At 44.1% G+C, this 16138-nt stretch overlaps 1 long non-coding RNA gene across 1 annotated transcript; it reads left to right on the forward strand.

The window, feature by feature from the left end:
- The first annotated feature begins 1744 nt into the window (after positions 1 to 1744).
- On the forward strand, positions 1745 to 11304 carry LOC144097125 (uncharacterized). The gene is made up of 3 exons (XR_013306911.1): positions 1745 to 1894; positions 6346 to 6400; positions 10708 to 11304. It is a non-coding gene; the product is annotated as an uncharacterized LOC144097125 (long non-coding RNA).
- The last annotated feature ends 4834 nt before the right edge of the window (positions 11305 to 16138 follow it).

Genomic DNA, 16138 nt, shown 5'->3' on the forward strand with positions numbered 1-16138 from the left:
GGAAGGAAGTCTGAAGCTCTGGTAGAAAACTGATGCTTAGCAGGTGAGGAGTGAGCTAAGTGGCCTGAATAACCCAGATGACCAAAATGTGAGATTGAATACAAGTATGGTGCATAGTCCCCGTGGGTTTCCTGGGCTATAATATTCGAATACCGAAGCTCCTGTCAAAACATGCTAAGAAAAACGAATTATAGGTCAGAAACTAAGTTGCTTCATTTTTTTGGCACCACCTGTTATGCGCATAAAATTTGGTGGTCATAAAGGTTCGAAGTGATTTATTTCGGCACAAAGCCTAAGACGCTAAATTCTTTCGTCCCGCAAGACGTCCTTCGAAGTTAAAGTTACAAAGGAAGTTTCGTTGTTTCAAAGAAGGCCACCCAATATTCCCATACCGTTACCCACTAGTTTTAACCCGCGCCATTATTTCTATATCGGTAGCACGTTGTTTTCTTCCGTGGTGAGGAATGTAGGTATGTCATGACTCCTTTGAGCAGATTTCGTGGAAGACTGGTTGAGGAGCTACGCAAGGTTGTGTGATCGGGCCTGTGCTGGGAAGTGCCTCGCGTGTGCTGCAGCGGCAGTGGGGAGCCTTTTGAGCTGCGAGCTTTCTTGTAGCCTCCAGCAGCAAGGTGATTTGCTGAGTTTATAGTCTTCTTAATGCACTAAATGCGTGGTGTGAACCAAATAACAGAAACCCGCTGTCTAAAGAAGCATTCTTGTTTTACAAACGCTGACCCGTCAGACCTAACAAGGTGACTTCGTCGTCCCACGAGCGCTCCTCGCTTCAGATGGCAATGAAACGTTGTCTCTAAAGTTCTTTCTTACAAAAAAAAAACATTGTGGCGTGCTTCCTATTCACTTAATGTTCATTGATAATCTTGTTTGAATATTATCTTATATTTTTTCTACGTAAACGGGCCCAGATTTCTGAATGTCAATAAGGGAAGTGACCTGTGTCCTAGAATCAACTACTGGCCAGAAGCCAAGAAGAGTGCAAGAAAACTGCTTTTTTGTACTTTTAAAGACTTAAACGTTTTTTGACACTTGGTCAAGGATCTTGGAGATAATTTTGAGAATCGTGCTATTACATGTTACCTGATATTACTGCTGCATTGTGTTTTCAAGTATATAGAAAAGGAGTTCGAAGTATTTTTTTTGCACTTTTAAAGAGTTAAACGTTTGGTGACACTTGGTCAAGGATCTTGGAGATAATTTTAACAATCGTGCTATTACTTTGCTATTATTTTAAGAATCGTGCTTATTCTTTTGGCTTATTCTTTTCGATGCTACTACTCTCATAATTCAGAGTAACGACGTTGTAACTGTATGACAGAAGTACATGTATTTGGGAGATCTATTTATTTTACAAGTATAAAAGTCATTCCATTGGAGAGGCACTTTTCTAGGCCAGCTCTCTTTTGCTTCTAGAAATGCAGGCACACAAAAGAGTGCAAACAAATGTGGAGTAGCTTCGTTCTTTTCTGTAGTTCGCCTAACGAACGTTCGCATGTATGCTCAAAAATTTGAATAGGAACACCATTTTGGTCCCGATTTTCACTAATATGACGGTCTCTTCAAATTTATTGCCACGCCAGAGCAAAAATCTCCAGCTAGATTGTAATATTTTCTTCCATTTCTACAAAGTTCATTTGTCAACATTAGTGGCTTCATTATGCATGCACAGACTTCATCTAAATGCAACAAAGAATAAAAAAGCAGGCACTTCGCGTAAAACAATTGCGCGTGGCTTTAAATGTCATGGCATGTGGCAGTGTGGAAGCAATTCGTAGTCACTACATTGAAAGCATTTTTGGCCAGTTTTCGGAAGCTGAAACTATATGAAGAGTGCTGCGCTATTTGTGCTTGTTATGGCGACTTTAACCGTTGTTATAAAGTAAGTATGCAAACTCAGTTTTCTATTAGTGAAATTCTATATGCTGTGAAATGAAAATTGTTTATACCAAGCTAAATTCGGCGATAAGGCGTCTGGCTTCTACCAAGCTTTCCTGAACGACTGCTTACGCATGTGACTATGACTTGTGAACGGCTTCAAGCATGCATAACGCGTTTAAATAATTAAATATCACCACTTATATTTCAGCTACAATCACGCGTATCAACAATAAAATGCAGTGAGATGATTCACCACTTCGGAAAACAACTCAAATAAGAATTGTAGCGGCCGTAGTGGTAAGGAATTTGTTTAGAGACATGGAATTTTCCCGGCCCGCTGACTAGATTAAGATCATATATCCTAAAATTAAAGTAGTAGATGCTTTCAAAAGTGGGAATTCTGCGGTCATGGAAGCCTGTTACCGTACTTGGCGTAAGGCTGCGCGCTACTTCTCTCTCCTTCTCTCTCTTCTGTACCCCCCTCCCCCCTATTTTTCCACCCTAGTCTCTTTCTACGCCATTAATTTTGTTCAGAAACCAGAGCTGTGTTGGCTCCTCAGCACCCAGAAAATATTCTCAAAATATCCCGAAAGCCCCGCAAACCATAGTTAATCGAGGGCACATAGGAAGTGTGGGGGGGGGGGGGAGTGGGCACGAGCGAAACAGGCAATGTGGGCTAGTAATACATGGACTCTCGCAATAAGACGGTGGTGGGTCCGCGAAGGTCCCTCCTGCCGATGACCCCAGTGGTCGGGGGAGTTGAGGGATGCAATGCCGGGTGTGTGCTGTGAGTCGCCCATTTCCAGGAGCTCCACCGCCACGAACTCCGCCTGGAACAGCGGCATCATGCAGCAGGGCCGTGAAGCTGGCAGAGGACCTGCGATGCGCCGCCGCTGTATCTGCTCCGAAGGGGAATGGTCGAGATGCCGATGTGCGCGGGAGATCTGCTGTGAATCCTAAGAAGTTCATAACAGCCCAGTGATGAGGGAAAGAGCCGCCGTGCGCCGGGAGTGGCTCGCGAACGTCTGGGGGCTGGCATAAGGGTGCAGAAGATGGCCTCCACTTAGCAATGAATCGGATGAGCGACGGGAGGTCATTACTGCACCTCTGCGTGGCGCAGGGAGGACTGCAGACAGCCGGAGATGCCTGCAGGGACCGCTGGATTATCATTAATGTCGGGCGGCTACAGGGAAACCACTGGAAGACGGCAACGCTGGGGATCGCCGGTTCTGGCGGCGTGGTAAAAAGCCAGAGGGCTGCCGCGCGCTGGCGGCAGGGAGGCGACGGCCGGCCGACGTGCGAGAGACGGAGGGCGCCGAGAGAGAGGCGGGATGAACAGCTCTCTTCGATTGCTCGAACGAAACTCTCATTTGATCTTTCAAAAACGACGAGCGCAAGAACAAAATCTTCTCACTCCGCAGCTTGTGCGGCACGGGGGAAAGAGATGAGGACGAGCAGTCGTTTTTTATTTCTTGTTGAAAATAATTCGTCCCAAAGAATTACCGAGTTACCTGTCTGGAATGAAAATTGGCTGTTTCGTTTTTGTTGCTGCTTAATTCACGCATTCACTACCGAAAAAATGTTTCTAAATCCTTGATGGGACCACTGCCTTTTTGCTTGTGTTTCTATGTCCTGACTCTGCGGTCTAGAAATGTGGGATAAATGTTGCGCGGGAACTGGGAGATTCCATCCTCTTTGGGCGCACATGGGGAGGTACGTTGATTGCTGGGAGATCTGAGACTCGCGGCATCAAAAAGCCATTGGGGATGGCGTGACGTCAGCGCTCAGTAATACTCGGCGCAGTAGCGAGCTTGAGCAATATTATTTGTAATATATTCCACTGCATTTTTTTTTGCGTTTCGGATCGATAAGGTGGCAGTTCCCGAAAACCATGACAATACATTGATTCGCCTCCGTTTCGATAAGGCCGCTATGATAGGTGAATAAATGCTTCGTCTCATGGCGAACTTCAATGGACGTTTAAGGCGACTTTGTGTGTGATATGTTCATATGTGCGGTTATCCTCTAACCCCTAACTCTTTCTATTTGCCATGCCTCATTCAGTGAACGTGTATGAAATCTAGTCTTCCGCATCTTGAAGGGGCCTCGGCATTGAAAAATAGTGTTCAGTCGGGCAGGTTGGTTGATGATGTGGAAAAGCACGCAAACGTAGTTTGTTTCTCCTTTGTTCCGGGCTCTAAGAGCTCTATATTCGCAGTTTTTCTTCAGTTTTGAGCGTTTTCTAACTTTACATTGCTGTAACTCCGCCACTATGCTACAAAATACAGGCGTTCAAGAATTATCGCCTGCAGGGAGACAATTACGTTTCTTTTAGCTGTGCACACTATAGGAAATGCGGCTGATCCTGTACGAACCCCGCTAGCAGTTGTATCCTCCATTTTGCTTACAACTTTGAATACCATTAACGTGCATAAGCCTGATACATCTAGGGTTTTGTAGGTGGCATAAACTCAATGTTTTCTTGGAGGCCGCTGAATGTGCTTGCGGGAAAGCGGTGCCAACCCTGAACCTGGTGGCGGCATCTCCCGGGTTTATGGAAGACTACAAATACTGATGCCAGATTGTGCGCTGGAAATGAAACTCGGCCGTCATTCCAAGGAAAGAAAAAAATGTGATCCGGAAAACTCGTTATATGGATGATGTGACTCGGAGGATAATAGCAGTTGTCATAAAATTTAGGAGTTCATGGAAATGCTCTGTACATTGACTTACAGGACAAAAAAAATATTCTCGTTTTTTTTTTGTTGGTAAAATATTCAACGATTGAACAAGTACTTCACTTTTATACATTGTTTACAAAGTTTTTGATGCGCTTAATTCATTCTGTGGTGCAGATTCTTGAATATTTCCTGCATGAGGAATGTCCTCGTTGGTGCCTCACCCATTTCCGCAGCTTCCTTCCCGCACTTGCGCATTAAACGGCCTCAAAGGTCGCTTATGGGCGGCTGCTTGTCCGCAACAACTTTCTTCTCCAATAGACCGATGCGCACAGAATTTCCTCATCTTCGAGATTTGAACTAGTTCAATATATCAAAGGCTTCAGCGACTGCTCAAAATTCTGTTTCGCTGATCGCCGTCTAGATAGATTGTGAATAGAAAACGTTCCTAAGAAGAGGACGTTTATTCGGACTAGTTTAAATAGCAGCTAACAATTTCCTCAGCCAGTCCAGCCGAGCCCAAATAATGCTAAATCCTGTCCTAAGCGTCGCAAGCCGGACCTCTAACAATGCGCCGCGAGCCTTCCGAAACCTACAGTAACTTTGAATGCTGAACCTAATGTTTGATATAATCAATATGCCATAGCGACCGGGTATGCGGGGTGTCAAAACAGCCTAGTAAAGTTCTTGTCGAAACGTCGTTAAGCACCCTGAGGCTATCCCCCTCCCTTGTTCCCTTTGTGTTTGCATGAAACCCATCTACCTGCCCTTTCTCTACAATATCTCCATAAAAGACACCCAAAAGAGGAACACTGTTTACACGAGTATAGTGGCAGTGTGTTGGCAACGAAACCTCCTGCTTTCTCCCCCTGTTAAGGCTGTTGAGTGTGCGCCGCCGGAAGGACGTGTTGTCAAGGTCCGCTGGGTGCGGCAAAGATTTTCTCTCTTGCCCATAGGAAGGGGAAAGTTTCATGTGTATATTTCTTCCTGTTTTCTTAGTTCTTCGCTCCGTATATGGGCTTTACTGGCCATTGCTTTAAGCTTATCGCGCAGATACGGCCGGTTAACGTCGTTCTTGTTCGCTATTTTTTTAAACTCACGGTGAGCGGCCTCGATGTAGGGCATCACACATATTTTTCGCATTTTGTTTTCTGACCATTACTATAATTATTTCTGGTGGCGTGATATATTTCTGCGCTGCTGGTGTCAGTATCTGACCAACGTGCCCACTTTTAAACAAGGGTCCTTGGTGGATACGTAACGTTTATTATTCTTCAGATGGGAAGGTCTTTTTGATAATGTTGTTTTTGAAAGAAGCTCCACTGCTCTGTTTTGTAGGGTTGGACAATCCGCAGACTACATAGAGAAGTCGTATCTTTTTTGCCGCACAATATATCTGGTCGATTTCACTTTCAAACACATAACCCGTATTGTATTATGCTTTTTTAAGTTAGCGGCATATATACTCCCTTCAAATTAATATTAATGTGCGTTAGATAAATGACAAAAGGCCCGCGGCGGAGAATTCAAATCAAAGGCCTTGCTAACGTGCTTTCATTTTTTGTTTGGTTTCTGGCATCGCGCAAATTTATGCGCCAGATTTTTACAACCAGCGTTCATTTCGTAGATGATAGTTCGCTACTAAATATCACACTGCTAAATATCACGTTACTTTTCAAATTGCACATGCTTCACGTATTTATCCGGGATTCCCTAGGACAGGTAAGACATAGTTCCTTTAATATGATTCCCACACGATGTTTTTTTTTTTCAGATCTGGTGTTCCGCCAAGATTGGGAATCGGATTACATTACGCGTGCACCCATGACGTAAGCGTTCTATCTACCAGCTGACTGCGAAAACTGATGGCGCTAAAAGTGGCTACTGTCACTTTACATCATGTGTAGCGATCACGTCGTGCCCTAGACTCTTCACGGTAGATGTGAGACGCTTCACTAGTACACCATTGAAGTTATTTTATCCCGGAGGTTAGAAAGCTCTGGACTAAATCCGGATATTGCTTGCATCCAATTTCTGGAGGTTGAAGTTAGGAAGACACTTAAGCTCCGCCTGGAAGGTATGACGCGACAAAGTTAATGGTAATTTGCTTCTTTATTTCTTAATTGGGACCTATTATTTCTATTACACACACTCATTTCCATACATAGGTAGCCATACTAGCCCCCGCGATACGCACAAGATCTCTCCTTAACCGATTTGAACAAACGTCCCTCAGGGGCCTAGGGGTAACGTGTCTGGCTATCAACGCAAGGCTCGTGGACTGAATTCCCAGTAATTAGCCAAATTGTTTTTCAATGTAATTAAGATATATCACATCTTTATATGTCATAATGACACTTCCGTCCTGCTACGACCTCGTACGAACTATTTAACTCGAGTTTTAATCCTTTTCGTTCCATACCTCTCCATGTGACATAACCCTGTCGACCAATCCTGAATTAGTGTGACAACGCTCGCGGCTTTTCGTCCATACTTCAGCTCTAACGCTTTCATGTTAAAATTGGTAGAACCTCTGAGCTTGGAAATCAGCATTGCCATTTTTCTCTGACGTATTCGTGAATTGCGACGAGGCGGGAAGTTAGGCTCTACATTGCGAATGGCGTGGATCTCAGCTAACCATAGAGCCCTGTACAAAAGTACTGAAATCTGATACATGGGAGGAATAAGAAGCTTGCTGCCGGCGAGAATCAAAGATTTCTGCCATAAAAATACAGCTCTGGCTGTTGGGTTGCTCAAGCTTAAAACGGCATTTTCTTGTTACGCGCCTGGAGAATTGTAGTGCCTGCATGATGCACACGCACCAGCGGCGACTGCGGCGAAAAGTTCGTGCCCTCTATATAGGCCCAGGAAGCTTTGCGCTAATCCCAAAATATAAGTCAGCACGCCCGACATGTGCCGCAGACTCATGGTTTAGGGAGGTGCTTTTTGTTTCCTTCGAATTAACGAAACGCGCAGTATTGGCGTCCAATTTCTCGTCGAAGATGTCTTCAGCGACACAACGCAATTTGTCAGTGCAGGATGAGAAAGACGCCTCAGGAAAGATAATTAGATAATTGGATAATTCTAGAAGAGTGGTCTATTAACTGATGAAATTAAGAGTATTTCAAAGCTTATTGTGTATGATGCTACTGATTTTGCAGCTAGGTTCGAAATGTGCGTTTCAGAAAAATCTGTACTATGAAGATGTCTCACGTATTGGTAGCAATGTATTAAGTGCCCGCAAACGTCATCCTGATCCGAAGCTCCTGTGGGTTTTAAATAGTTTCAGTGATGTTGCAGTAATGTTTTCGGAATGTAGAGAGGCAGGTACTACTGCAGGCACTAGTAACTGTTGAGCATGAGATGGTAATATATCCGATGAAATAACTCTAGAAATTGAATAATAATTTTTTAAAATTTTAATGAATATGTTCTTATATGCTCTATACTATTATAAAATATGTTACATACCATATGCTCATAAAATATTAAGAAAAATAAGGGCAATTTTATGTTGTACACGAACGAGCTCGTATAGGAAATTGTCCTTTGCCGCAAGCACTGACCCGAAATAGCCCGAATTAAAAACTGTTTTTACGAACAATGCGATTTGTGAGTAAATTTGATCTAAAAAAATACCGCCTGTTGCCTTACTCTGCCAATGCCGGAAAAAAATAAACCCCCGAAACGTTGTGCCTCTTAAGACCACCGGATTCTGGCTATTTACGATTGGTTCGCGTTGGTATACCTTGGTAGGGTATTGCCTTAGTATGTGTTGGTATGACTTGGCAGATTATACCATATGAGGCCCGTAAGTCTCGAAGCATCCGCCTGGGCCGTGGGAGTGCCCGAAGTGCCACCGGCGGGAACCAACGGGCATAAATGAGCACAGATGTCCTCCGGTCAAGTGCTCGGCCATTTAGGGGGCTCCATCTGAATGACGGGACTACGGGCTCCCTCCTACCGGGGTTATCGGCACCCTTCCAACCAGGTTCGGCCTTGTGGATGAACATCCGCTGAGGCAGTGGGAGGCATTTCGGTGTTACCGGGAACCTACGGGTGGAAGAGGTAGGAAGGCGCTTCTGGCCTGGTGCTCGGCCATCATAGGACCTCAGCCCTCTTAAGTTAACCCAGCTTGTTCTCGAAAATTGTGTTGGCACGGGCAGCCATCTTTAACCAAAGCTGTGGCCGTATGATAGAGCATGAGCCTTGCGGCAAAAAAATCGTAGTGGAATATTTTGGATCTTCAAAGTCTCGTGACCCTATTACCAACTATCGCAGCACCTGCAACTCGGATTCAACCATTTGCCCCAATTCACTGTCAGTTGCCGTTTGCAGCGGCAGCTTTGAGATTTTTGTGTTTTATGAATACCAAAACGTTCTCAATCAGATTCATGTCTGCCCGTTGAGGAGGGTGCACAGATGTCGTGAATCCTCGGTCGCAGAGGAGATCGTCTTGTGATAGTGCCATGTGCCTGGAGAGGACCCCATACCTCGTGATAGTATAACCAACCCTGTCTTGAAAAGCTGTCGAGGTGTATGGCAGGGTGACATGTCGGATAACGTAGCAGCATGACGCAGTGTTAAGGCTGACCTTACAGAGTAACTGAACAGTTTTAGGACCGTGTTGCGGTAAATGCGCTAACTACGCTGACTGCAACCGTACGAAAATTGCGGCATGCGAACAAGGCAGAGATACCAATGGCAGTGCGTTACGATATTGACCGTTGTACTCGTACGGCTGAGCAAAATTCCTATTTTTCTGGGCTGGCCCAGGCAGTCTGACAGCACACAGACCGTTGATATGGACCTGCTGGAGGTTGGACTCCTCGAACGCTGAAAAACATGTTTCGTATGGTCACCAGCTCAGCTTGCGTGCGTATTCGCATGAAAGCGGCATTTTTCGCTTTGATTGCTGTACTGCTGTACTTTCGTAGCACTTATAGCAAAAGTTTTATGATTGTGCCACACGCACATTACTGTCCCTAGTGACAATGTAGTTCAACACTTGAGACGTGCCACTCTTGCAGGGTATGTGAATTGTGCGCCTAAAAGAGTGCAGTTATTTTCTTAAAGCTCCCTTTTATATTTAATGAGAGGCTTCCCATGTATAGCGGTCAGCCATCGGCTCAGCGATTAGGCACTCTGATAACTTTTGTAGAGAATAAGGTCATGAATAGTCAAGAATGAGGTCATGGCTTAATTTTGGTATAATAGTTACTGATTAAAGCCAGTGGTGATACACATATAAGTTGTCTGAAAAACGCCCGTGCTTGAAAGGCTTGTAGCCAACAACGCCATTTTTAGGATTAACTCTATAAATTAACTTCATTTAATAAACTTGGCTCTACAAGTTGAACTGAAACAATAAGTACATGACCCGCAGATATTTTAGCCACGAAACTGCTGATTCTCTGGCAATTTTTGGCTTTCGATACTCCGCTCAGAAAATCATGAACGTGCGCCTCATTTCGAGGCGTGGTAACTGCCGGACCATAGCCCACAATTTCATGATTTTAAAAATTTTTAATATTCTCTACCAGAATGCTGGGTTGTCTGATTTCAGCAATGACGATAGCTCCATGTGTTTTTTGACCAGGACAGCGGACTAAGTTCTAAAATAAGTTCTTGTGCTTTTTGGAGTGTTCCCAGAACACCTTCATTAAGAATGCAAGAGCGCCTGGATCAAATGTTGGCAGTGGAATATATCTCAATTCTTACAGCAGCAGTGGCCAAGTAGTTGAGCATCCGCCTCGCATGCGGAAGGAGCGGGGTTCGTTCCCCAGTGCCGCCGGGTACCCAGCGGTCATACAATGGGTACAAGCTTCCCTTGCCTGGCGATCGGCTTCTTTAGCGCGAAACGCTTGGGATACGGGTCTTTGACTCCACCTTGAGTAAAAGAAACAACCTTGTGTCATGGCGCTCTTTGACCACAGATGCCCTTGCGTCATAAATATCCATCATCATCATTATCTTATTGCACCATATGGAACTAAAGTTGAGACCTCGATGAGCGCTTCTCTCGAAAAAAAAAATCTGTTTCACTGAGCCGTTCGTGTGCATCGTGCGGCGCACAAAATGGCGCTCTGATAAATTTGACTGTAACACACGAGCCACCTTTACGCTTTAAATGCAGTGCTACAGGAGAGCCTTAGGACGCCCGTGCGGAAGGAACTGCACTTGCCACCGCCACCCGAGGCGTTCAAGAGCACTGATCTGCCTGGAGAACGGATCCAGACGGCCAGCCGAAGGGCACATAGGAAGGATTCAGCGACCAGCGTGGTATATTCGCGCGTAAAACCCTCTACAATGAATCGCACATTCCGCAGCAAAGGAAATTAAATGAGAACGATTATGGGCGTATTTTCGCAGTGGCAACCATGCTTTTCGATAGTGAGGTCACTGGTCTCAATCGACTGGCGGGAAGATTTTGAATCCAATTTTGTTGCCTAGAAATACATCTTTTGCTTCCCGAAAAACGTCAGCATTGCCAAAAAGCGCTAAAGAATCAATTTTTACTGAGAACAAAAACTGGACAGAGTTGGCCTCAGTGTTGTTTTAAAGCAAAATCAGGTGCGCAATTTCCAGAACATTGCAGTTCCTGCTAGAGTGAGCCGCGCTGTTGTGACGCTCTCGGGACATGCTTTCGCTGCGACGTTCTTCCGCCGGGCGTCGACGAAATATCTACGAGTTTATGCATTAGATTTAGTTTCCCATGATGCCTGAGTTATTCCAACATGCCGTACATTGCGTGGCTTTCGAATTCATGCCCTCATGCTACATGCCCACTTAATTAAACGATGCTGGGGTGCGAAGACAAGTTTATTGAACCTTCTTTGGATTGATGAGCCTGTTTATTGATGCAGATGTTCATTTGTTTCCTGGAATTATCAGCCACACTGCAGTCAGAAGTTCGAGACGCAATGTAGTCGTCTTCTGGATCTTGGTCGTGCGACGCTAAGATATACGCATCGGCATCCCGTGCCACATATCTGTCCTGGTCTTCATCCGAAAGGACACTGGTTAGCAAAAAAGGAAACGAAACTACACTTAAGGTGACACACACACAAAGTTTTTGGGTGTCCTTTTTTTCCTTGAAGGAGGCCTAAAACTATAGGAATCATGAACATGAACCCGAAACACCAATAAGTAACTGTAATAATTACAAACGATTGTGCACCGGCAGTTTTAATTCGGTTGGCGTCATTTCTGGAGTGCATTTTGACGTCACGATCGACCTGCGAACCAGGGTTACCACATTGTTCTTGGTGACGTCGGCATCGCGGGCAAGCACTGGTTGTTCCTGGGAACAATCACTGGGTTCGGTGACCTTAAAATAATTGGGGAGAGGGCGGGAAAGCGCACCTGGACGTTACTCGATGCGGATACAACTGCCAAGCGGGTTCTTGGACAGAATTAAAAGTCATATTAGCTTATGCTGCACTTAATTCTTGCGATTTACAAGTGCTACAAGCCATCTCCATACCCCCATAAAACAAGTCAGATCGCTTGTTCACATTTGATATTTTGTGTCTGTGCCGCTTTAAGGATTGAAGTATATTTGTGATAGGGTACAGGCGAAGGAGAAGTTACCACCGAAGGTGAGCTTGGGAACTATGTGAGCTTTTGTGAAATATTTTAATTTCCTGCAATGGGTGGGATTGATTGCTACGTTGTGCGTACAGCCTCTTAACTTATAATAAGAAATCCTGCGCAATCTGCTTCTGTATCAACGATATCTTTTGCTTTAAATGGCTCGCGTTTCAAAGATGGCGCAGTCCGAAACGTAGTGAGGGTTCTGTCGTACTAAAAAGAAGGAAAGCGAAAGTGCAAGGCGCGAATGCACTGGGCTTATTTCTGATTTTTAAAAACGCTTCATACACTTGTTCTGTACTGCAACCTGTGTCTGTAACCGCTTTGAAGCCCAAGATAAATTAAGTGCCACGCTTTGGAACGGCCAAGTTATTACACTGAGACTTAGGGAATTATGCAATGAAATACGCCCTAGTTTTATTTCAAACTTTGCACCTGGAGGAGCAACAACCAAAGAAATATGCATGGCCTCGCTATGCGTGGCTGGTCAAATAAGCAGGGGTAAACGGCATATATGAGGAAAGAAAGAGAGGAAGCACGGCGTGGCCACGTGTCAGAGGTTGTTTCTCTCTTATAGAGGATCTTTCAGAGGCTATGCACTCAGTGTCGGGCCCTTGCGTTTAAACCGAACTGAGGGCGTCATGAGCAGGCGTCGCAATTAAGTCACGCTCTATTATTCAGCTGACTTAAGGGAAAACTCAGCAGTTCCCTGACTTGCGCATCAAGCGCTGAAATTTTGCGCCCACTGGTCCATTCATCAATACATCGCCATCTACATGTAGTCAAGAAGCTACAGCTAGCTTTAGCAAATAAATACGGGCTCGTTAAAACTGGCGGCTGCATTGATGTCATTTACATAAATAAACACTTCAGCTCTGACCTTTCGACTAAACTCTACAATAAAACACAATATGATGTACTGAACTGCTGTTGTTGCTATGCCAATACTGTAACACATCATTATGGAATATTTTTACGATGTCAGAAACAGTCATATTTCCAGTATAGAAACATCTCCTTTATGTTCGAAGACTGAAGAATTAAAAGCCTGAAGAACTAAAAGCTCTTGAGCAAGTGTTTGTGCATGCAGAAGTACAAATATATTATACCTGGGCCGGACAAGGAATGTAGGGTGCGCCACAGGGTGGTGGAAGTCCACATGTAAAGAAGTACAGTAACATACGTAGGTATGAAATGTAATTCTCATTAGCTTAGTGCGCGTGCGCTTTGTTATATTTAAATGTATAATCATCAGCTTGAGTGCGCCTACTGCTGGACAAAGGCCTTTCCCTTATAACTCCATTTTATTTTGTTCTATGCCAGCTACGGCTACCTTATCCTTGTAATATTCCTTAGATCATTCGCCCACTTTCTCCGCTGCTGCGTTTGCCCTCTTTTGAAATTCATGGCGTTACCTTCAAGGACCATTGCATGCCCATGTCGATTTCTTCTTGATTTCCGCTAGGATGCCATGAACTCGCGTTTAATCCCTGAGCAACTATGCTCTCTTGCCATTTCTAAACATTTCATCAGTTTTTTTCTTCCCGCAGATCTATGCATTGTCCTCTCTTCAAGGTTAACTCTTTTCGTTATGAACCCTTCTCGTAAAGAAAACCAGGAAAAGAGACATAGTAACTATTTTTTGGCGAGGTCATTTTCCTCTATCAACTCCATTCATGAAACGGTCACATGCTTGTACAATTAGACATCATGGCGAATTACTAAGAGTACGATTTGGCAGTGAACTGAATCGCTCTCACTAACGTACTGAGAGATGCAACACTCGGACACGTGTAGGTGCTCTTCCTGAGAGCAAGATAAACCTCGAGTGTTTACGCACACAGGTAGTGATTGAAGCATAGCGCATGCACAGGTAGTGGGCGATAGCAACGCATAGGAAAAGTATCGTGCTGCCAAAATAACTTTTTTCACGCAGCACAATGAAAAACAAAAATCTTCTTGTCAACCACATTACCTGATCTGCTTCACAATAACCACCATGTAATTTTGGAAGGCCATAAATCATAAAGCAACCACACCAATATCGCTGTGCGAAGAACACGGTTCACCTATTGCACACACCGACGCGGCCAAAGCATTAGATTACACATTTCCATCCAATTTCGCCCGCCAACCAATAGGCGACATGACTGACTATCCTTATTTTGATTACCCTCCTACGCCGGACATACGTTTCGACCCTAACGAAATAATCGCGTTAATCGATTCCTTAAAACTAACTTCGTCAGCTGGTATGAATGAAATTAACGCAAAATTTCTCAAGAATACCAACAAACTTGTAGCTGTTCTTCATTGCCATATTTTCCAGCAATCACTCGAGTCTGGTATTGTACCTCATGACTGGAAAGTGGGGAAAACCTTCCAAGTGCACAAAAAAGGCCCTCCATCGTCCAGTAAGAACTACCGTTCCATCTCTCTCACTAGCGTTCCCTCTAAATTAATGGAGCACGTAATTTACTCGCACACCATGACCTTCTTGCAGGCTATTAACTTTTTTCACCGTTCTCAACACAGATTCCTGAAAAGCCTATCCTGCTCTACCCAACTGGCTTGAAAAGCATTGAAAACAAAATCTAACCTCCACAGCCTTATCTGCAGTGTGAAAATAAGCAGACTCTGCCTTTTGCACAGGTTTTATCATTCCCCTTTGAGTCATTCCGTTATCACCCCTGCGCACCACCGCCTTTCACTTCGCTTCAGTCGTACGAAAGCTGATCATACGCCTCAAGCATCCACTTCTGCGCATCTGAAATCATTCTTCGCCCAGACCGCAAGAGACTGGAACAACATGCGCGCTGAAGCTTTAATCCGTCCTGGCCTGGAATCCTTCAAATCATTCATCACGGAACTATTAAATTATATGTTAGCCCACCCGTCATGTAATGCCCCTAGTGGGCCTTTGAGGTACTCTTAAATAAATAAATAAAAAACATCAGGTGGTATTGAACTGTATCAAATCAAATTGACCACACGCCAAGTGTTGCTTGGAAACACTATGAATCTGATATATGCTTACTCAGAGACAGCCAAGAAAAGAAATGCTGTGACAAGCCAAAGAAGTGTACACAGCATTCCGCTTTCCGTCTTGACGCCAGCGAAAGCAATTGAGAATACAAGCTAAGATGTCTCGCACTACGCGTGGCAATCGTGCATTCTCTCTACCGATTGAAATCCTTTTCTGTAAATCACTTCTTGGTGTGAAATTAGCAAATGACGTAGCACTGCATGCGCATAAACTTGAGCTTTGTTGATCGAGCTTTGATTTCAAACTATCGAGGGTGTAGAAAAGTTATATTATCATCTTATCATGGCAACAACAGTGACTGAATGACAGATGCGAAACGCTGTAAATTGTCAATGGATTTCGCAGTCTTTAGTAGCCACATACGCTGGGCGTATATACTTAAAAAGTAATGATTTAAAAATATGTATACGCTCTTTTAAATGTCGTAAAGAGGCGCACGCTTCATACTCCATGCACCTGTCACTTTTTTTTTCTTGTCCGTACATGGTGGACGAGTTTGTGAAAATAAATTTAGACCCGCATTATTATTAATACAATATTACTTGCAGTATGGCATGAAGGATTCCTGCATGCCAAGAGTGAAATAAGGCACTTCTGTATAGAGAAGAGATACACAAAGTTAGCAACTGTCACTGAATTTAAGCTGACCCTTATTTGTGATCGCATCTCATATCTAATCCATCCAATCCAAAAAACATTAGTCACCGCTTGGTATCGCCAACCCTTCTTGCGGGTATGCTCAATTATTTATCGAGGATAATAGCAATATGTTGCAACCCTAATTTTCCCTTGTTAACTCAGCATTTTTTTAGAAATCGGGACAGGTTTTGCCAGTCCTAAAGCACAACACTTTAAAATATCTTGGAATTCGATTGTAAACATCCATGTTCCTCGGATATTAATCCACTGACACTTGACACGACTGAGG

The sequence above is a fragment of the Amblyomma americanum genome, chromosome 7 (assembly GCF_052857255.1).
Source record: "Amblyomma americanum isolate KBUSLIRL-KWMA chromosome 7, ASM5285725v1, whole genome shotgun sequence".
Taxonomy (NCBI): domain Eukaryota; kingdom Metazoa; phylum Arthropoda; class Arachnida; order Ixodida; family Ixodidae; genus Amblyomma; species Amblyomma americanum.